At 36.2% G+C, this 22,381-nt stretch overlaps 1 long non-coding RNA gene across 1 annotated transcript; it reads right to left on the bottom strand.

Annotated features, from left to right (window-relative positions):
• Positions 1–470: 470 nt before the first annotated feature.
• On the bottom strand, positions 471–4,406 carry LOC113737955 (uncharacterized). Its single transcript, XR_003460004.2, has 3 exons — positions 3,685–4,406; positions 1,406–1,640; positions 471–745 (listed from the first exon to the last, which is right to left on the bottom strand). It is a non-coding gene; the product is annotated as an uncharacterized lncRNA (long non-coding RNA).
• Positions 4,407–22,381: the final 17,975 nt, after the last annotated feature.

Genomic DNA, 22,381 nt, shown 5'->3' with positions numbered 1-22,381 from the left:
GACGACCTAAAATGTCGTCACTAAATAGTTCTCATTAGTGACGACTTTAAGTAGAGCATTTTTGACAAAAGATCAAGTCGTCAATAAAACACTTCCAGATTGTCGTCACTAATGACAACTATTTAGTGACGACCTGAAATGTCATCACTAAATAGTAGTCATTAGTGACAACAATTCGGAAGTGTTTTATTGACGAATTGACCTTTTGTCAAAAATGCTCTACTTAAGGTCGTCACTAAAAAGCACCGAAAGCCATTGTATATAACTATTTTACTGACAACAATTGTCATCACAAATTTAGCTTAGATTTAGTGACAGTCTCTGTTGTGACAAGGAGTTTTTATTTTCTATTTTATGACAACTTTTTTTTGTCATTAGATAATTTCTCAATAGCTTAATAGTCATAATTTGGCCTGTAATCATTGCTAAATCATTGATTTTAAACAAATCATACAAATAAACATGAACGATTGATAACCAAAAGTATTTGCATTAGATTACATGGTAATAATATAGCATTCTCAAATGCCAAATTCAAGTGTACATTACCCAACTAATGCCTACAAAAATAACATTTGTCCAAAATATCACTTGTACATAAGGTACATTTACAAAAGCAATCACAGTTTAAGAAATTGAAGAACATCTAAATGAACCACTCCATGAGCAAAAGGCAATTTTGTCTTCAACATTCTTCAACCATAACCATAGATATCTTCCAAAAGCTAGTATGAATAGCATTTATCTGTCATAAAAGAGTAAAAGAAGTAGGTAAGGGGAGGAGTACAATAATAAAGAACAAGTAATGAGACTTAGATTATTAAGACAAAAATTACAATTCATTAAGAACCTCATATAATTTGGACCCACATATTACAACACCAGCAAGAAGTTAGAAATCACAGTCCAATCTATACAAATACAACACTGCATAAGCTCAACTAAAGAGCTCTCTAAAACAGTTTTTTTTTATTTTCTTTCTTCTTCTTTAAATAGCTCAACTTATTGAACAATTAAATTGGACTTCCACAGTAATTATTGTTTAATCTTTATGCTTTTGGTTGTTTATATATTAAAACACAGAAAGCAACTTATTGTACGAGGTGTGAATACAGGAGGTACTAGCCCTCTTTGATTTTAGGAGTTTATGCTTCATAAATCATGAAGGAAACGATGCCTCTGTAGGATTAAACTGTGCAAAGAGAATGAGCTATTTGCCTCACAATGTGAAAGTGAAGACCATCTAAACAGGTGAAACCAATCAAAGTTCACAAACGCCCCCTTTGCATTATATTCATTTCTTTCAAGTCACTACATAGGCAAAAAGAAGATTGCTATCCATGCATGGTCTGTCGCTTGTACTTGGAAATAATATACTATTGCAGATGAACAATCAGATTTTTACCTCTCTATTGATAAATCAAGGACTCCATCAAAAGAGAACAAATATAATCGAGGGCACCAATAGAAAACCTCGGCCAAACTAGACTGGTTTCTAGTCAATTTCTTCGCTGGCTTTCACCAAGTTTCATAGACTTTTAGTCTTCTCTGAGTTTGCATTCGACCAGATCGAACAGCTGAAAATTCCTGGATGAACCAATTGAACCATTCAAAGGTTGAATATTTCCTAGGCAGATTTCCTGCAAAAAATACATAACTCAATTACCCAATTAAAAAATAAAACCCACCATTAAAGGAAAACCATGGCTGTGACATGTCAAATTTGTCTTCTTTTTCTGCTGCATTAGGGAAGCTAAAGAACAAGTTTTACTTTAAAAATATGTCTGGTGACCTTAAAATCTTATTGAGGTTCAATTACTTACTGAAGGGATTATGATGACGAACCAGGCTTTAAATATAAATGTTCATAATAAAAAATATAGACACTGAAAGAGAAAGAGAGACTGAGATATTGTCTATGCAGGTCTGTGGTAAATTTATAGCTCTGTCCTTTAGAAAATGGAAGGCTTTAATGATCATAACAGCTGTAGCCAACTTCCTTTACCGGCATCATTTACTGAGTGGAGCAAATATACCGACAAACACGCAATAGTTATCTGATTCCGCTCAATCAGGTGTTTGGTAACACATTTATTGTGTTACAAGAATACATCAACACTAGATTTCCAATTGTACTAAGAGAAGCTCAAGGTAAAAAGGCTGCAGCTCACAATGTATTTAACCTTTTAAACTCAGTAAACAACTTCAGTTAATTTGGTTACAGGTGGTGATACCATTCCATTCATATAAAATGCAAATTCCGTTAATCCGAAGAAGTTAATGAACAAATCTAACTGTGCTGTATTAAATTTATACGTTGTATTATCAAGTTTAGTGTTTCTGTGCATAAATTACCTGGGTTACTTACTTAGAGATGTTACATTCATCATCATCAGCTTCACTATGAATTTGAATTAGGCAAGACCAGAGTTAATTTGAAAAGGTTGAAAGTATTCAAGAGACCAAAGTTAATTTTCCCAGGTAACACAGCAAGACCAGAATGCAAGTGATATGAAAAAAGTTGAAAAGGAAAAAATTTAAATTTAAAATTAGAAAAGCAAAAAGGAGCCAAAGTGGAGTATATCTTAGTATTGTCAACTGAACAGCAGCCCCAAGTTCAAAACAATTTAAGGGGCAATTTTGGCAAGTTTTGTGAAACGGTCAAATATATGCCCTCAGGTGAGGTAACACAATCAAGACCAGATTCCAGTTTCACAAAAGAACAATCAAAAGATGTCACAAGGTTGAAAATATGAAGAAAAAGAAAAAGCAGCAAAAGGAAAAGATCTTAGAATTGTCAACTGAACAGCATCACCTACACAAGTACAAAATAGTTGAAGAGCCAATTTTGGCATGTTTTAGGAAACACTCAACAGTTGCTCACAAATAGGCCTACTGAATAGTGCTTTAGAGACAATTTCAAATATATGGCTTTATTGGGTAACTTTTAGATACTTCAAATGACAAATTACATTTCAAAGGATGAAAATGAACTTCTAAAGAAAGGTGGTTAGTCATCCGCATAGATCACCTCTTTGGAGGCAACATTGGGAACATCTTATGTTTCACTTCTCATGGCTATATACTCTCATTCACGGAAAGAAAACAAGATTGACCAAGAAAACCGAAAAGTAGCATGTCGAATTCTCTCCAGCGGTGGATTTGCATATTTACCTTATATATGAAGCTTCATATTAACATACGAATGATGTTGAAAACTCAAAATCAGTGAATAGTATGTTATGCTCTTTCTTGATAAATAGCTAGAGAAAAAAAACTATTTTCCCAATTGTTTTGTCAAATAAAATCAAATTTCTCGACACAAGGGGACATTGATTCCATATTTGGAAAAATATATGCTTTGGACTGGCCAGAGTCTCTCTCAAATTAAAAAAACATAAAATCTAATCTTTTGGTTCAAGATTTCCGTTCGGGCATTTTATCAAACACTAAATGGGCGTGAAAAACTTCAGCATATTGTGCTCAATTGAGGTTATGACTAGCCCAAAATTTGTTAAAAACACGAGATAAATCAGTCCAATCGACACCTAGAGCCTGTATATTCTAAAACCATAAACAATCAACAAGAAAATTGTACTAACAGAGACACGGAAAACATGCTTTGGGAGCTCAGACGTTTGTGCTTGAATGGGAACTGAAGTTCAAAGAGGGAAGACGACTTACAAGGCTTTCTTGGTGAAATTCGCAGGCGGCAATGGATATCCGATGGGTGGTGACGGCTCGGTGAGTTGGAAATCTCCACTGCTGTTGCTGCTCAAGCCATCCACGGAAGAGGAGCAGGTGGAGAAGAATTTGATGAGAGTCTCGACGTCGTAGCTGTTCTTGCCCTTTTCACCGAGAACAGAAAGGTTGCTGAGGATGATTTTTTTTTTTTGGGCTTGGCGCGGACAGAGACGGCGGTAAAGGGGAAGGGCTGTGGTGGAGGTGTTGGCAGAAAAGGCTTGTATTAGAAGTGGGGAGGAGCAGAATGGGAAATGAGGGGTTTTTGTGGAGGATTCGTTTGGGGAAATTGGGGGGAATTTGAGGACGGAGGGTGGAAAGAGAGTGGTGGCAGCCGGCAGCCGGTTGAGGTGGTGGGAAATTTGGCAGTGGTGATTGGAAAAATTTTTATCGGATGATTGAAGCTGAAACCCCCATTTCCCTTTTGTGTGTTTTTTTCGTTGCTTGTTTCCTCCATTTTTTGCTCAGCCCGCCGCCTGGTTCCTCTTTTCCCTCTGCTTTTCCTTTTTATCCCTCGCGCTCTTCTTCTTTTTTCTTTCTTTCCCAGTTCGCCGAAGCTTTCATGCCCAAAACCTAGCCGCCCCTCTCTGTTTTTCTCCCTCTGCTCCCTTTGCTTAGCTTTCTTTCCCCCTTTTTTTGTGTGTCCGAAGCCTCTCCTTGCTCTCTTTCTCCTTTGGCCCTAAAAACTCCATCTTTTCCTTTTTTCCTTTTTTCATTTTTTCCCCCAAAAATTCCTTAAACTTACCAAGTGTCCCTAACATAAAAGAGACACTTGTCCAATGCATGTCTCCCCACTTGTCACTTTCACTCTTTTTTTTCTTTTCTCTTTTTTTCCTTTTTTTCTTTGTTTTCTGAAATTTAATATGAAGACAAAAAATAAAATAAACCAGAACAAAAATAAAATAAAATAAAATAAAAAATAAAAAAACCCTAGAATTGAAACAAATAAACCTATTAAATTAATTAAACAAATAAAGTTAAAAAATCAAAAATTTGGTGTCTACAATGTAATTGAAAATAATTAAACTCAAATTATATGGTTATAACATAGTTTCAATAAAAATAATCATTTTACCAACATTTGAGACCAATCATCATGCTTTTTTTTATTTTTAATTTGGTTTGAAGCATAGATTTTATTGCTATAGTATTATTCTTTATTTTTTAGTACAAAAACACAAATTTTCATCAATATAGGTGGCAAAATTTGTTAATTACATATAAGTGAAAATATACTTTTATAATTTGCAAATATTTTAGCCCTGAAATTTTTTATAATTGCAGCACTAAAGTACATCATTAATTGAAAATAACGAAAGTCAAATTCTATGGTTATAACAGACTTTCATTAAAAATAATCAAATGCTATTAATAAGACATTATTGTTAAGTCAAAATCAAAGAAAATTTAGTGATGACATAATGTTATCACTAATTTATTCAAGATTATAATGACAAGAAAAGTCGTCACTAATTAAATTGCTAGTTTTTAATATTGTCAATTGCTAGTTTTTAATACTTTTGTGAAAATAATGGTTGAGAAAATTTTGTTACATTACTGCAAGTGATAAATGTACTTTTGTTCTTTTTCAAACATTTATTTTAATGTTTAATTTTGTTTAAAACTATTGTACTAGTATAGATTTGCAAGACAAAACTTAAGTTCTCAATAGTTAAAAAATTCATTACAGAGAAAACACAAAGTAGTAGTTGCAAAATGTGTATAAATTACAGTTTATTTTAATGTTTAATTTTGTTTGAAACTATTTTACTAGTATAGATTTGCAAGACATAGATTTATGGGTAATTTCTTTTTTTTTTTGCTTTCACATATTTAATTTATGTTAAATACAAAACCTACCAGTTTCCCTTTCATAAAAATATTAGTGCAACACTTTTTGAATTTTACTTACAAACATTTATGTATTTAACATAAATTAAATGATTTAGAGTGAAATGCCCATAAAGAGCAGAATATTTGTTCATGTAATGGAAGAAACCCACAAAGAGTTGGTACTTTATGGGACATTTCTTTTTTTAAAAAAATTTAATTTATGTTGAAAAGATAACCTGCCAGTTTTCGTTTTGTAAGAAATCAGTGTAACATTTTTTGAATTTTTCTTACAAAAATTTATAAATTTATCATAAATTATATGTTTGAGAGTAAAATGCCCATAAAAAGTTGGTACTTTGAATAGATAATGCTCATTTGCCCATAAACTACACTCCCTGAAGGCTATTTTGTTAATTACTTTGTAGTACTTTGTTATTCCTTTGCTAATACTACTTGGCATGTAGTACAAAGGATAAATCTGGCATAAATTTCTTATTCCATTGATAAAAAGACCTGCCTGCCTTATAACTATTATAATGAAAGATGTATCTTTAGAGTTTATAACAAATTATTACTTAAGTTTGAGAAAATTATAAAATATTTATGCATAGTTTATCAAGATACCATTCGCAATTTCCTAATAAAAAAATAGGGGCTAAATTGTAAAAACTAGGGTGCCATAATAGAAATAATAAAATTGGTGTATTACATATGGGGGTTAAATTGCAAAAGTTAGAGTGCCATAGTAGAATTAATGAAATTGGTGAATTACATATGGGGCTAATTTACAAAAGTTAGGGAGTAATAATAGAATTAAAGAAATTGGTGTACTACATATGGGGCTAAATTGTAAAAGTTAAGGTATCATAATGGAATTAATGGAATTTTTTACAACATTTAGGGCTAAATCGCAAAAGTTAGGGTGGCACAGTAGAATTAATGAAAGTGACTTAGAAATATGTACTTTAAACAGTGACGATTAATTCTTGTCACTAAATTCGAATCGGTAGAGTGACAGTGACGATATTAGAAGTTGTCACTATATAGATCATTTTAGTGACAACGTTTTTCAAGGTCGTCACTGAAGACTTAGTTGCTTTAAGCAATTATGACAACTTTCCTTGTCGTCACTAAACAACCACGTTTTGTGACAACTTTTGTCGTCACTAGAAAATGTTGTCACTAATGACCATATTTCTTGCAGTGTAGTTTGTGACGAAAATAACGGGTCGTCACTAAACATTTAGTTACATTGATGTAATTGTGACAACTTTAGGTATCGCGACTAAAGAAGCTCCTTTTGTGACGACTTATTGTCATCACTACAAAATGTTGTCACTAATAACTTTTTTTTTTAGTGATCAGTGACGACAACAAAAAGTCGTCCGTAATTAGGCCAAGCAATAGTGATGATGTTCTTAATGTCGTCACTATTGTGTGTTCTAAACACTCCCGCGCTCTTGCTAAATCTTGGCGGGAATTTACTAGTGACGACTTTTCTAAGTCGTCACAAATGAGTTGGCTCCCATTATAGGTTTGTGACGAGTTAGAAAGTTGTCAATAAAGGATCCCCTTTTGTGACAACTTTTTTTCGTCACAGAGAAAAGTTGTCACTGATGACCAATTTTCTTGTAGTGATTATAAGTTTAACTCGACAGACATAGATACTACAAGGGGAAGACCAATAATGAAGAGTCATTCCACATGGAAGAAGCCAATGATAGCAATAGTGGGAAAATTTGTTCCAAAAATTGGTATTTATCAAGTTGATGATTTGTTAGCAAATACCAGGTTTAGGGAAAAAATTATTACTCATCATCCTAATTTTTGTGATGAAATGTGAAGATATAATCATGTAAAAAAAAACACTTACGTTGAAGTTGTATAAAAGATTAATCTAGTGAGTCAATATTAAAGAAAAAAAATGGTAAATTCTGCCAAAAAATCATAATGGTTTTTTTAAATTATAGTAATTAGTTTTGTCACAAAAACTAAGTGAAGTGTTAAGACTAGAAAGGAAGAATAATGCTACGAAGTGAAGTTGGATATGCAAATTTGCCATGTTTTAACACTTTGTATCTATTTTCTTTGGCGATCTTCCCGCCCATTGTCAACTATATCTGTCGGCAAGTCAATTCATACTTAGGCAAACCGCTCTTTTTGGGTTGTAGCATATCTGTACCAGCTGGGTCCGAAATACGGCACCTACCCACTAGAATAGACAAATTCTTTCTTGAACCCAGACGGTGTGGTCCTTGAAAAAGGCAGGTCATCCTTTTATCATCAGATACATATGCATCCGTTTGATTCGGTGACGATTCTACTCCTCCAACCCATCCTCCTTGTATAGAGTCTTAGAATATATCTTTGACCCTCTTAGATTCACTTCTTTCCTTGGTTAGGGGATCAAATTTTCTAACTTACGTTCTTCTCTAACCCTTTCCCCTAGTATAGTGTCTTAGAATTTTCCATCGACAAAAGTAGAAGCAAAAAAAAAAAAGTTAACTAGCCATGGTTCACAGACGTAGGTGTTAACTTTTGAAGAATCCTTCAATTAATCCAAATTTATCAAAAGAACCCCTGTCAAACTCCATCATCACATTTGCTGCTTCACAACCTTTCTCCCACAAAACCTTCTTGCCCAATAACCCCACCACTAACTCCATCCTCCATCCCTAGCCCACTATCTTAAATTCCGCCCCATCTCATTCCTTAGAGATAATCAGATAAAACCCATGCTACCAACCCCCGATCCCTCTCATCCCTTACTCGGCCCCATCTACTACCTCTCTATTGCAGATTTACTTTTTCTAAGCTATTTTTTTTTAATTTTCTTCCTTAGTTGCAATTATCCCCACTGTTTCCTGCGAAATAATATAAGATCTTTTTTAACTTTACAACATTGTATAGAAGTTCTTCTTTGGCATCTTCTGTTATTTACGTTATCCCCAAAGACAGAGAATAAGAATTAGATCATTCGACTGGAGACTTGTTAAATTACCAAGTGAAAGATTAAAAAATTGAAAGATTAGAAATGATGGGTGTTATTTGTGAGAAAGAGGTGTGAGAAGAAGATATTGACAAATCGGTTTGGAGAAGAAGATAAGTTTATTCAACTCTGCATTTAACCAGGCAAACCGGTTGTCCTTCCCCATCAAAACGTGCACTAGAAATCTGTGATTAGGATGTATCCATAACTTCGATTTAAGTTATAGACTGTGGTACTCATATTATCCTTTTTTTTTAAAAAAAAAAACTTTCAATTTTTTCCTCTTATTCTTGTCTATAATCTATGTAAGGCTTTAAAACGACCAGATTTGTTTAATCCAATTTGCCCAAAAACTCTCCTCAACTGCCTTCCTAAGGAAAGGTTTGAAGTTTGGATATTGATAGGAGCGGAAATCATTTTTATTTTTTGGTTTTTTTTTGTAGCTAAAAGGGAAAAAAAAACAAATACAAGAAGAGGAAACCCGTTAGCCCCAGTTACTAGAAGTAACATGGCTACTTAAAAAGTCCACAAGGTCCATAATTGGGGATATAGATCGGGTTGACCCAAACTTTTACCACTGGAATAAATTGAATTTGCATAACAACTGGTAGGTGTAATACACAATTTAGAACTGAAATATTGTTCAAAACATCACTTATATTTCATCAAATGAAGTTTTTTATTATTTATTTTTAAAATATTAGTTTTTCGTCTCTTACAAATTCAAGTCGGCAAAATTTGATTCTAATCTAAGTTTTGAACTACTTTTCAGCTTAAAGTATCACTTTTAAATGTTAATTTTACCCCTTTTCAAAATATCATTTTCTCTTATTCTAAGGGTACATTTGATAAAATTGAATTTTGAAATTTGAAATTTGAAGTCTAAAATCTGAAACATGAATCCATTAAGTTAGTGAATAGTTACGTACTAAATTTGATACATTTGAGTGTATACTATATTAAGTGAACAGTTTAAAACTTATTTTTTGGAGTAAATTTTGTTTAGAAAATTCAGTATCAATTAATGAATTCAGATATTCTAATTTTGATTATCAAATGTATTTAAATATAGGAAATTTTGCCAAATTGGTCCCTAACATTTTCACAAAATTTTTTTTTAGTTCTCAACATTTAAAATCAGCTAAAATCGTCCTTAACATATAAATTATGATCCATTTTAGTCCTAGTGCTCATATTTGCTTTTTTCTTCGACTGAAAATAGCACACCTCTCTCACGTGGACATATTTTTAAGGGAAAAATCTAAAAACATCATTCCAGGTTGAAAACAAAAGTACCCCTTTCACCTTTTGCCCTAAAATTACAGTAAAAAAAACCCTAATTTTTTCCCTGAATTTTGGGAGGAGGCATTGTGTATCTAATGTTGAATGGGGCTCTCCTTTTCTTTTGCTTTCGTGCCAACCAGACACCAAGCACCATAAGACCAATTGCCAGAAAGCCCATGAATCCAATTGCCATGACAACTCCGCCCTTCATGCTCCCACCATTTCTGGATATTGTGATTGCTTTAATATTTGGAGCAGGTGTAGTTGATCTTGCAGTGGGTTTCTCAGGGGCAATTGCTGGTAAGACTGAGTTAATTGGAGCATTAGCTTGGGATGTATTATTCCAGGAGGCAGGGGAGAAGGTGGAATAAGAGATGTGGTGATGGGAGAAGGAGACGCCATCGAAAGTGGAGGGGGATTTAACAAGAATGGAGTCTGCGAAGAAGCAGGTGGTGGTGGAGGAGGTAATGCAGGAGAGGAAGGGCTGGTGAGCTATGACTTTATAGCAGGAGGAGGTGGAGAAACTGAGGTAAGTGGTGATGGGACTACAATTGGCAGAGGAGGAAAGGGTGAAAGAGTTAGAGATGGAGGTGCTATGCCAAAGGGAGGGGAAGGTGATACTTGTGGGGGAGGAGGAGGTGATAAGTTTATAGATAGAGGGGGGCACCAGGGGGTGGGTGGTGGTGGCACAGACGGAAGGGGAAGGAGGGATGGAGGAGGTAAGGAAGAGGAAGGGGGCGGTGTTGATAATGGTGGTGGTGATGATTGGGGTCGGGGAGAAGGGGAGAGGTAAGTAAGGAAGTATAATTTTCGATTTTGCTCCTAAAAATATGTTCACGTGAGATAGGCGTGCTATTTTCAGTCAAAAAATGAGCAAATACGATCATTAGAACAAAAATGGATCATAATTTATATGTTAGGAACGATTCTAACTGATTTAAATGTTAGAAACTAAAAAAGTTTTTTGTGAAAATGTTAGGGATCAATTTAGCAAATTTCTCTTAAATATATTAAGATCTAAACCTATTAAATTTAAAGTGTTGAATTCGGTTATCAAACAGATTTTAAGTTTTTGGGGTGTATACATCTTTGTCTGAGACTGCTTTACGATTCTGATAAAGAGAAGCAAACTGTAAACACTGATTTTTTTGTCATTTTGATTTTCTTAGAAATGGGAAAGGTAAGTTGATACATTTTGAATTAAGTTTTATTTTCTTTCCTTTTGTTTAGTGCACTAAGTTTTGATTTTTAGCTTTGAGAAAAATGAAAATAATAATAAATAAGGTAAGTTTCTAAGAAATTTCCTAGTGCACACACCCTCACGCACTTGTGCACTCCACCAACGTCAAAGGAAACAAAGGCCTTGTTTGGATTGTAGTTTTCCGTCGAAAAATTACGTTGTTTTCCATGATCACATTTCCCTATTACCTTTTTCCCTCACATACATCAAATTGTTACAGTAATTTTTTCATGAAAAATCATGGAAAATGCAATCCCAACACAACCTAGAAGTTGACGTTTGACCCAAAAAAAAAATTAAAGGAAATGACTAGAAAGCTTCCTTCCTGGATTCTTTTCTCATCTCCAAGTAAAAGCGAGGGCCTTCTCTTTTCATCTTCTGAAGATTCTATGGGCTCTACCGACAGCAATGGAAATGACCAAAAAGCTTCCTTCTTCAATGCCTTTCAACTCAGAAAAGCCCACTACATTTTTTGGATGTTTTAAAAACAAGAAAGCACAGCTTTTGATGCACTAATCAAGATTTAAACTCTCGATGTTATGCACCGAAAAGATTTAAGGGATAATTTCAGAAACCTTCCCTGAGATTTTTAATAATTTTACTGAGCTCCTCTGAGGTTTGAAAAATTAAACTTACTTCCCTTGATTTTATAATTTTAGTAACAAAACCTTAAAATAATATTGGTTTGGTCAAATATTTAAATGAATACCAAAAAATACCTTTGTGTAATGAGTTTTAATTTATTTTCCTATACAATTATAAAATTATTATCTATTATAATTATATAAAAAAATTCCAAATTTTTCATGTCCATACTTACTATTTGATAAACAACTATAATAATAATTTTACCACTATGATATGATACTTTTGATGGTATTTTATTTTGGATTTAGATTTATAAGATAGAAAAGAAAATGTTGAAATAATTCATTTATAGTCTTTGAATTTTTCGAGTAATGGGATTATCACAATTTAGTAGTGCCTTTGGGCTATTTTTTTATTTATTGTTAATTTTAATAACAAAAAATAAAAAAAAAGGTTAACAAAAAACATTAGATTATATATAAAATTAACTCGTAAAAACAATCACTAGTTCGATATTTGGTTATAATAGAAACTAGAGGCAATAGTAGTAATTCTACAGTTTTATTGGCAAAAAATTTAAAAAAAGGAATAAAAAGGAAAAATAATGAAAAATAATTTTAAAACCCATTCTAAATATAAGCATACCAAATAAAGGAATTTCATTAAAATATTTAAGGGTAAAATTATCATTTTAAATAATAAGGGAGGTATGTATAATTTTTTAAACCTAAAGAGAGTTCAGTGAAATTATTAGAAACCTCAGGGGAGGTTTCTGAAATTATCCCAAGATTTAAAGAGGCTCTCTCAATCATCTTCTAAAGTACGAACGCGTCCATATATCGGGAAGCGTTTGACAGTTCCTACTATAGGAACTGACTATGTGTGAGGCCAAGAAATAGACATGAAGGTTGCTGTCCAAACTCGTTGGAATTGAGATGGGGAGGGCCATTGAATGCACGGGCGATGGTCGTGAATGTGGAGTCGCTTAAGAAAGAGCCGTTGGGGCTGTGCTGGGGACCCATAGTCACATGGCTGGATTTTGTAGGAATTGGTGGTGGGTTACCATCGAATTGTCCCACTGAATGAAATTTTTCGAGGGGTGCTAGTACTGCAATGGTTGTTTATCTTTTTCTGACTGCACTGTTTCTTTTTATTTTCTCCTAATGCTCTTGCCAATTCTTGGTTATAAGATGAAAAAGAAATGGAAAATCAGGGATTTGGTTATCAAGATTTGTAAGAAGAATTTCTAATTTTTTTCTGTTTACATTATAAATACAGATTTCAATTACTTTTTATATCACATACATATTGCAAGCCACAGTATTATTTTAGATAATTTTTTTCAAATAATTTTCTATCCAAATAGACCCGTCGTTTTCTTTATTTTTTGCTGATAATGTTCTAGAAAATGGATCCAACCACCCAAGAAAATGACATGAAATATGTTAAAGGATTTCAAATACAATCATTTCATGTGAAATACATGATTTGGGGACAATTGCTTGTTATGGGGTAATTATCTTTTCCCTGTCCCACTTTTTCTACTCTTTAATTTCACAAACCTCCCCTGAGGTTTGTGACACTTGCACTGAGACCCCTCCAGGTTTTAAAAATTTCACCTAGCTCCCTTGCTTTTCAAATTTTGATAATAATTCAGTCCAATTAGGATTAAAATATTACTGTCATGATAGAGATGACATTTTTATATTCCATGAATACCCTCTTCCTCCCTATATTAGTACAAGATTGCTTGTTAATAAAAAGGTAGACATGATTATCAAAGTTGAAGGGGTATAAATGTAATTCAGGATTATTTCTTCTATTACACTAAGACATCTTCAGTAGTTGACAGGAATAGCCAACGGTCTGATGCAATCTTCCAACGGCCAAAAATTTGGAAACCTCTAAGTGCATATAAACATCTGGAAACCACATTGATACGAACGTCGCCAACCTTGTGACGAAACCCGTAAAAGATTAGCTTCAGGATCGACAAGAGGACACCAAGTTTGGAGCGGATGACCTCAACCCGTTAATCACGTGGTTAACGAACCTTGGTATAATGGTAGAAGACGCCACAGCCTAGTGCGATTCTAGATTGATAAGTCACGAACACCTAGAGAAATTTTAAGGCATTCAAGAAGCCTTGGAGAAACCAAGAAAACTCTCAAAATCTGATTTATTGATTGAATGCCTAAAACCATTGGAAGTGTGGGCTATTTATAGCCTTACATAGAGATGAACAACTAAATAATGTGGAACTAGTCTAGAATTGTGGGCTTGACTAAGATTAACAATTGTAGGCTTGACTATTTCCATAAAACTAAGAATTGTGGGTTTGACCAAACCTTATGAGATCATCTCTTAGGTAAATAACCTTATGAGATCATCGCTTAGGTAAATAACCTTATGAGGTCATCCCTTAGGTAAATAAAGCAAGGCTATGGACCATTAAGCCCTTATTACAATGACTTAACTAAAACAGCAAATATGACTAGAGAAGGGTCACGCATGGTTCTCTTTGACGTGCACTACATGGATGACTTTCATTCCTTCATGCTCAAGTCCCTCAATGACCTTGGGGACAATTTCTTGGCCTTGTACCTCACGAACAAGTCCTTGGAGTTCTTCCCTCATCTTCTTAGCTCGTGCTCGAGTTACGGGTCCTAGGGGAACTCGAATAGTTCGCAATGGTGTCTCTTGGTTCGTATCATCCCCCTCCTCTTCAAAAGGATTTGTCCTCAAATCAGCTTCATCGTCTGCAAGAAAAGGAGATAGATCAGAGACATTGAATGTAGCGCTCACATTGTACTCACCGGGTAGGTCCAGTTTGTAAGCATTGTCATTGATGCGTTTGATGACTTGAAATGGCCCATCTCCTCGGGGAAGTAATTTATTGCGCCTTTGGACTGGGAACCTTTCCTTGTGTAGATGTAACCACACCCAGTCACCAGGTTCAAACACGACGCGTTGGCGTCCCTTGTTAACCCGTTGAGCAATTTGGTCCATCCTTCGCTCAATGTTTAGGCGTACTTGCTCGTGTAATTTCTTGACAAAATCTGCTCGTTTAGCACCATCCATGTTAATGTGCTCAGAAGAAGGTAAAGGTAATAAGTCTAGTGGTGTTAAAGGGTTAAAATCATAGACTATTTCAAATGGTGAAAAATGAGTAGAACTATGCACCGTGCGACTGTATGCAAACTCAACATGGGGTAAACACTCTTCCCAGGTTCTAATGTTTTTTCTAATGATGGTACGCAAGAGTGTAGAATAGTGTACGATTGACAACCTCAGTTTGGCCATCAGTTTGTGGGTGACTAGTAGTAGAAAATAGCAATTTGGTACCCAATTTTTCCCACAAAGTTTTCCAAAAGTAACTCAAAAATTTAACATCCCTATCAGAGACAATTGTCCTAGGCATGCCATGCAATCTAGTGATTTCTTTGAAAAACAAATCAGCAATGTGCGATGCATCATCTGTTTTGTGACATGGTATAAAATGTGCCATTTTTGAAAATCTGTCAACAATAACAAAGATGCTATCATTTCCCCTCTTTGACCTAGGCAACCCTAAAACAAAATCTATGGAAATGTCGGTCCAACGTTCCTTAGGTACAGGTAAAGGACTATAAAGGCCATAGGGTTGAAGTTTAGACTTAGCTTTGTGGCAAGTAATGCATTTAGCCACCATTCGCTCCACATCTCGCTTCATCTTTGGCCAATAGAAGTGCTCTTGAAGGATAGCTAAGGTTTTAGCCACGCCAAAGTGTCCCATCAAGCCACCTCTGTGTGTTTCCCTAACAAGTAAAGAGCGAATAGAGCAGTTAGGTATACACAGTCGATTGAGGTAGAAAAGAAATCCATCAAGGATGTAGAATTTACCTTGATTTGCTGAACCACAAGAGTCATAAATACCTGAGAAATATGGGTAATTGGTGTATAACTCTTTAACTAATTCAAATCCTAGCAACCTTGCATCAAGTTGAGTGAGCAAAGAGTATCGGCGTGATAATGCATCAGCAACAACATTAGTTTTCCCCACTTTGTACTTAATCACATAAGGGAAGGTTTCAATAAATGCAATCCACCTAACATGACGCTTATTCAACTTGTGTTGTGACTTAATGTGCTTAAGCGACTCATGGTCAGTGTGTATGACAAATTCCCTTGGTCTCAAGTAATGTTGCCAAGTTTCTAAAGCACGGATTAAGGAGTACAACTCCTTATCATAAGTGGGATAGTTCAAAGCTGCCCCATTGAGTTTTTCACTAAAGTGTGCAATTGGTTTGCCCTTTTGCATTAGGATAGCTCCAATACCCACCCGAGATGCATCACACTCTATTTCAAACATCTTGTCAAAGCATGGCAATGCAAGTAGTGGTGCGTGTGTGAGTTGATGTTTAAGTATTTGGAAAGCACGTTCTTGAGCATCACCCCACACAAATGGCTCATTTTTCTTAATTACTGCAGTTACAGGTGCAGCAATGGTACTAAAATCTTTAACAAATCGTCTATAAAAACTAACAAGACCATGGAAGCTGCGTACCTCACCCACCATGCTTGGAGTAGGCCATTCTCGAATTACTTTAACCTTCTCCTCATCCACTTTGATTCCCTGTTTACTCACAACAAAGCCTAGAAAGACAAGTTGATCAGTACAAAAGGAGCACTTCTTAAGGTTAGCATAGAGCTTTTCCCTTCGAAGTACATCAAGAACAAGCTTCACATGTTCAACATGCTCATCTAAGCTCCTACTATAAATCAGGATATCGTCAAAATATACAACTACAAATTTTCCAAGGAATGGACGAAGTACATGGTTCATCAATCTCATGAACGTACTAGGTGCATTAGTTAGTCCAAATGGCATAACTAACCACTCATACAAGCCATGTTTGGTTTTAAAGGTCGTTTTCCATTCATCCCCCTCTTTCATCCTAATTTGATGATAACCGTTTTTTAGATCAATTTTAGTGAAAATCACAGCACCATATAGCTCATCTAACATATCATCAAGTCTAGGAATAGGGTGACGATATTTTACCGCTATTGCATTAACGGCCCTACAGTCAGTACACATTCGCCAACTTCCATCCTTTTTAGGCACCAAGATGACGGGAACCGCACATGGGCTCAAGCTTTCTCGTGCCCATCCCTTTGTTAGAAGCTCTTCGATTTGGCGTTGGAGCTCCTTTGTCTCATCTGGTCCCATTTTGTAGGCTAGTCTGTTAGGAAGTGGGGCACCTGGAACCAAGTCAATTTGATGCTCAATTCCCCTTATTGGTGGTAGTCCATTTGGAATCTCATCGGGGAAGACATCCTCATAATCCTGCAAAAGAGAGACAATACTAGATGGTAGAGTGTTAGTAAGATCATTTGTAACAACCAACACCTCTTTGCACAAAAGTACAAAGATGGGTGTATTAACACTCAAAGCTTTTCTTACTACATTGGCTTTTATCAATAGATTTTGCCTTTTCTCTCTCTTTTCAATTTTGGCCGACTCACCATATGTCTTTTTTTCTCTCAATTTTCTCGGCCTTATCATTTTCTGTTGAGTTCTCGATTTTTTCTATCTTTTTCTTCTCATTCTCAAGCTCACTCTCCTTGATCAGGTTTTCTTGATCTTCACGAACTTGGATAGGAGTGAGTGGCACAAGCACAATCCTCTTCTCGCCTTGCTTGAAGGAGTATTTATTGGTAATGCCATCAAATGTAACTCCCTTGTCGAATTGCCATGGTCTCCCCAATAGTATGTGACATGCTTGCATAGGGACCACGTTGCATAACACCACGTCCTCATACTTTCCAATTCGGAAAGGTATTTGGACTTGCTTGGTCACACGAACATCCCCACTATCATTCAACCATTGCCAACGATAAGGTGTTGGATGTCGTAGAGTGGGTAGTGCTAGTTTCTCCACCATCAAGGCACTAGCGACGTTAGCACAACTACCTCCATCTATGATCAAACTACATACCTTGCTTTTAATATAGCAACGGGTGTAGAAAATGTTCTCCCTTTGTGCATGGTCGGCGGCTTTCATTTGGGTTGCTAAGGCTCGTCTGACAACGAGTCCAACTCGTTCATCGACGGGCAATGCTTCCTCTTCTTCCTCAAGGGATGGCAACTCCTCCTTCTCATCTTCATCATCGGTGAGAAACTCACCATTGGGTAAGATGATCATAGTGCGTTGGTTCGGGCATTGGCTAGCAATATGCCCTCGGCCTTCGCATTTGAAGCATCTAGTATCTCGATTTCGCCCCATGCTCGACTCAATGGCAGTCTTTGGCGTTGCCTTAGACTCCCACTTAGTCATATCCGGCCTCGGTCTTGAAGGGGTGGAATTACTCGGCCCTTTATCCTCTTTCTTTGGTGGTATAGTTCGGGGATAAGAGGGTGAAAAGTTGTTGTAACTTCGAGTCGAACCCCTCCTCTTAATCCTCCTTTCAATCTTGATGGCCTTTTCCACCAAGTCCCTAAGTTCCACATAGTGGTGTAACTCCACTTGATCAGCGATTTTGGGCCTTAATCCGTTCAAGAAGCGTGCCATTGTTGCTTCTCGATCCTCCATGATGTCTACCCGTAGCATGAGTATTTCCATTTCCTTGTGATAGTCCTCGACACTTCGTGCTCCTTGGTTGAGGGTCTGAAGCTTTTGGTACAAGTCACGGTAGTAGTGACTTGGTACGAAACGCTTCCTCATTAATCGTCTTAGTTTCGTCCAAGTTTGTATGGTAGGTTCACGACTCCTCCTTCGACTAGTAGAGAGTTGATCCCACCACACAACGGCATAGTCGGTGAATTCGACCACGACCAACTTGACCTTTTGCTCCTTTGAGTAAGTATTGCAGTCGAAAACAAGTTCAATCCGCTTCTCCCACTCTAAGTACGCATCAGGGTCTGATCATCCTTGGAAGGGCATAATTTTCATCTTTATGCCCGGAATGTGGTCATTTGAAGGCCTAACATCACGCTTGGACCTACTTTGCTTATGCTCATAGTTGTTGTCTGAGTTGGAGTCGCTAGACTCATGTGCATAAGCCTTTCCACGGCTGCCTCTGGAGCTTCCATGAGACAACTCTAAGCTGTCAATGCGTTGGTGCATCAGTTCAAGTTTTTGGTCCATCATGCGCCCCAATTCGCGTTTGATTGCTTCTGTGAAAAGTTTAACATCAAAAGCTTGGGAGCTTGCTTCCCCATCGTTAGTCATGGTAAAGTATAGGGTAAAAAAATAATAATGGAAAGAAGCAAAGTTTATCTCGCACACTTCCTCACGTGTTTACTCTCGCTCTCGTGTTTGAACACTCTAATGAACTCACCAAGGTGTTTTCAAGGCTCCTCGGTCAACTTCTCGAAGAAGTTAGAACTCCTTCTAGTGTGGATCGACTTACCAACCAGGGTCACAAGATTGTAGCACTTTGAATGAAAAAAAATAAAAGATGAAGGGACTGACCACGACTCAATGAATGACTCAAAGTTGAATTTTAAGAATTTTAGACAAAACTCTACTCAAAACTGAAATTTTGAGCCGCTGGTTGCTGCATTTCTGGTCAGTGTTTTGGTAGGTAAATGGGCACTTAGAGGATTCAGAATGACACTTAAAACCAACCTAATAATGCACGAAAATTTCCAGAATTAATGATTGGACAGAAATCCCCAATGGTTGCAAAGATGGAATCCGAATGAAAGATGAATTTGTGTTGCGGTAGGACTGTTTTGGAAACCCAAGGCTGACTTTTTCTTCCTTAATCCTTTGGAAACAAGGATTAGTCTTCCTATTTGGTGGTTCCCACGAATTCTAAGGTCAAGTTCAAGATTGTCAGTTTTTAGGAGGGCATTTATCACAATCAATGGTCAAATTTGGAAGCTTTCAAGAGTCAAATTTCGTGGCTTAAGAAGGCTGGATTCAAGAGTCAAATTTCATTGCTGAATGTTCTTCTTATCAATGGTCAATTCTGGAGGCTTTTAAGAATCCCCAACTAAAGTTTCAAGAACTTCAAGATTGTGGTTTTAAACAATCAAGAACTTCAAGAAACCCAAGTTTTGATCAAAACAGATTTTCAAGAATTTTGTAAGGTCAGCCAACTATATACATATATATATATATTTTGTATGTAAACAACAAGAACACAAGGTAACAACTAGATAAGACTCTAAAACCCTTTGTTACAAACTGATTTTTTCGGATGAACAGTAACCTAGGATGATCAAATAGAACAAAAGACTGGAATTAAATGGATATAACAGAATAGAAAATAAACAAAGAATCAAGAATAAGACACAAAAAAAGGCTGGACCAAACAAGGCTAACCACAGCAATTAACAACAACTAGACGCAAGTTTATGATGCGACAAATCTGGAAAAATAACGCAAGAACAAGATGTAACAAATCTGGAAATTGCGGATAGCAAACTTAGAACACGAAAATAGAATTTTGGACAACTTGACTCGAAAATGAAATAAATAAAGGGATATAACGTGATACCTCTTAACTAGCTCTGATTACCAACTGATACGAACGTCGCCAATCTTGTGACGAAACCCGTAAAAGATTAGCTTCAGGATCGACAAGAGGACACCAAGTTTGGAGCGGATGACCTCAATTCGTTAATCACGTGGTTAACGAACCTTGGTATAATGGTAGAAGACGCCACAACCTAGTGCGATTCTAGATTGATAAGTCACAAACACCTAGAGAAATTCTAAGGTATTCAAGAAGCCTTGGAGAAACCAAGAAAACTCTCAAAATCTGATTTATTGATTGAATGCCTAAAACCATTGGAAGTGTGGGCTATTTATAGCCTTACATAGAGATGAACAACTAAATAATGTGGAACTAGTCTAGAATTATGGACTTGACTAAGATTAACAATTGTAGGCTTGACTATTTCCATAAGACTAAGAATTGTGGGCTTGACCAAAGCTTATGAGGTCATCCCTTAGGTAAATAACCTTATGAGGTCATCGCTTAGGCAAATAACCTTATGAGGTCATCGCTTAGGTAAATAACCTTATGAGGTCATCCCTTAGGTAAATAAAGCAAGGCTATAGACCATTAAACCCTTATTACAATGACTTAACTAAAACAACAAATGTGACTAGAAAAGGGTCACGCATGATTCTCTTTGATGTGCACTACATGGATGACTTTCATTCCTTCATGCTCAAGTCCCTCAATGACCTTGGGACAATTTCTTGGCCTTGTACCTCACGAACAAGTCCTCGGAGTTCCTCCCTCTCCCTCATCTTCTTAGCTCGTGCTCGAGTTACGGGTCCTAGGGGAACTCGAATAGTTCGCAATGGTGTCTCTTGGTTCGTATCACACATTTTATCCTCAAGCCAAAAGATTGTGAGGAGCATTAATAGAAGGTTAAGCTGAAAACATTTAGCAGATTCAATGGTCTCTTCAAGCCAACTAGCAAAATCCTGGAATTCACCCACGACTTTCATTATTAAGAACAGATATTGCTACTGCAATTGCAAGGCCACAGTGAAGATATCAGAGAGCGAAAAGAATCCGAACAAATTGTATTTCTACTGCTCAAAATGCAGATATTTCAAATGGTATGATGGAGGAGAAGAAGAAGAAGTTAATAGCAGAAGAAGCAACCACGACACAAACAGGGAAAGAGATATTAGCAGAGCTAGAGTGCTTGGCATTTCAGAAAGGCAATCTGATGTTGCCGTGGAACTGCAAAGACAATTTCCAGCTCCAAGTGTCTTAGGTAACGTGTTGCTCATCACCAATATGCTACTGTTAGCTTTATTTATTTTCATTCAAATAGTAAAATCAATTGGCTGAATTCATGTAAATCTGCTGCAACATTGTAGCAGTTGTAGTATGCCTTTTGTGGTGAAATCCAAGTGAAACTAGAAGGCTATGTCAGTTAGAATGCTACATAAACCAATGTAAAATCCATGCATGTAGCAGTTTACAGTCATTGTATGAGGTAATGAATAGCACCAGTATGCTAATTTGACAATAACTCCTGAATGTTAATAGCAGTGACATTTTACATGCTAAAATGCAATAATCATATCAGTAGTACATATAACATTTCCATCAATGCAATCCACAAGTACAAAACACCATCTACCAGGACAGTTTCTATAGCAGATGGTGAGGATTGCACCACTAATATTATAAGAGAGTGTGAGCTTGCATTAACAAAACATTTCAGCAGTCCTAACTTCTGGTACATTTCCATATAGCAGCACCGAATTCAAAAGAAGCTAAGCTAATCATTACACGCTAATTAGTCTGAACTAGCAACTCAAAACTAGTTGCTGAAAGTGCTGGTACTGCTAATGCTATTGGAGTTCACATTTGCTGGTGCATTCATACTGACAGATGTAGCATTTTCAGATTCAAAAGTCAATTGAACTGGCACCTAAGGATTGGAGTAGATTTTGGTACTTTTGGTCCTACCAGCACTTCTGACTGTTGAAGTAGAAGGATTGTTTGAAGCAGGCCTTCCTCTCTGTAAACATAATAGCATGAAAGTCAAGTTCAGAGCAAAAATTGTATCACCGAACTTGTTATTCTCTTAGACAAGTTATAGTATACAAGTTAACACCTTTCTGTTAGAACTTGCAGCAGTAGTTTGACAATTGTTCTGCACGTTAACATCTCCATTATGATTAGTAGGGCTAGGATTGCTCCCTTGACTGGAGTGAACTATAGGTACTGCTCCTTCTGCA

Source organism: Coffea arabica, chromosome 3e (genome assembly GCF_036785885.1).
Source record: "Coffea arabica cultivar ET-39 chromosome 3e, Coffea Arabica ET-39 HiFi, whole genome shotgun sequence".
Taxonomy (NCBI): Eukaryota; Viridiplantae; Streptophyta; class Magnoliopsida; order Gentianales; family Rubiaceae; genus Coffea; species Coffea arabica.
This window is presented reverse-complemented; position numbering and strand designations above follow the sequence as displayed.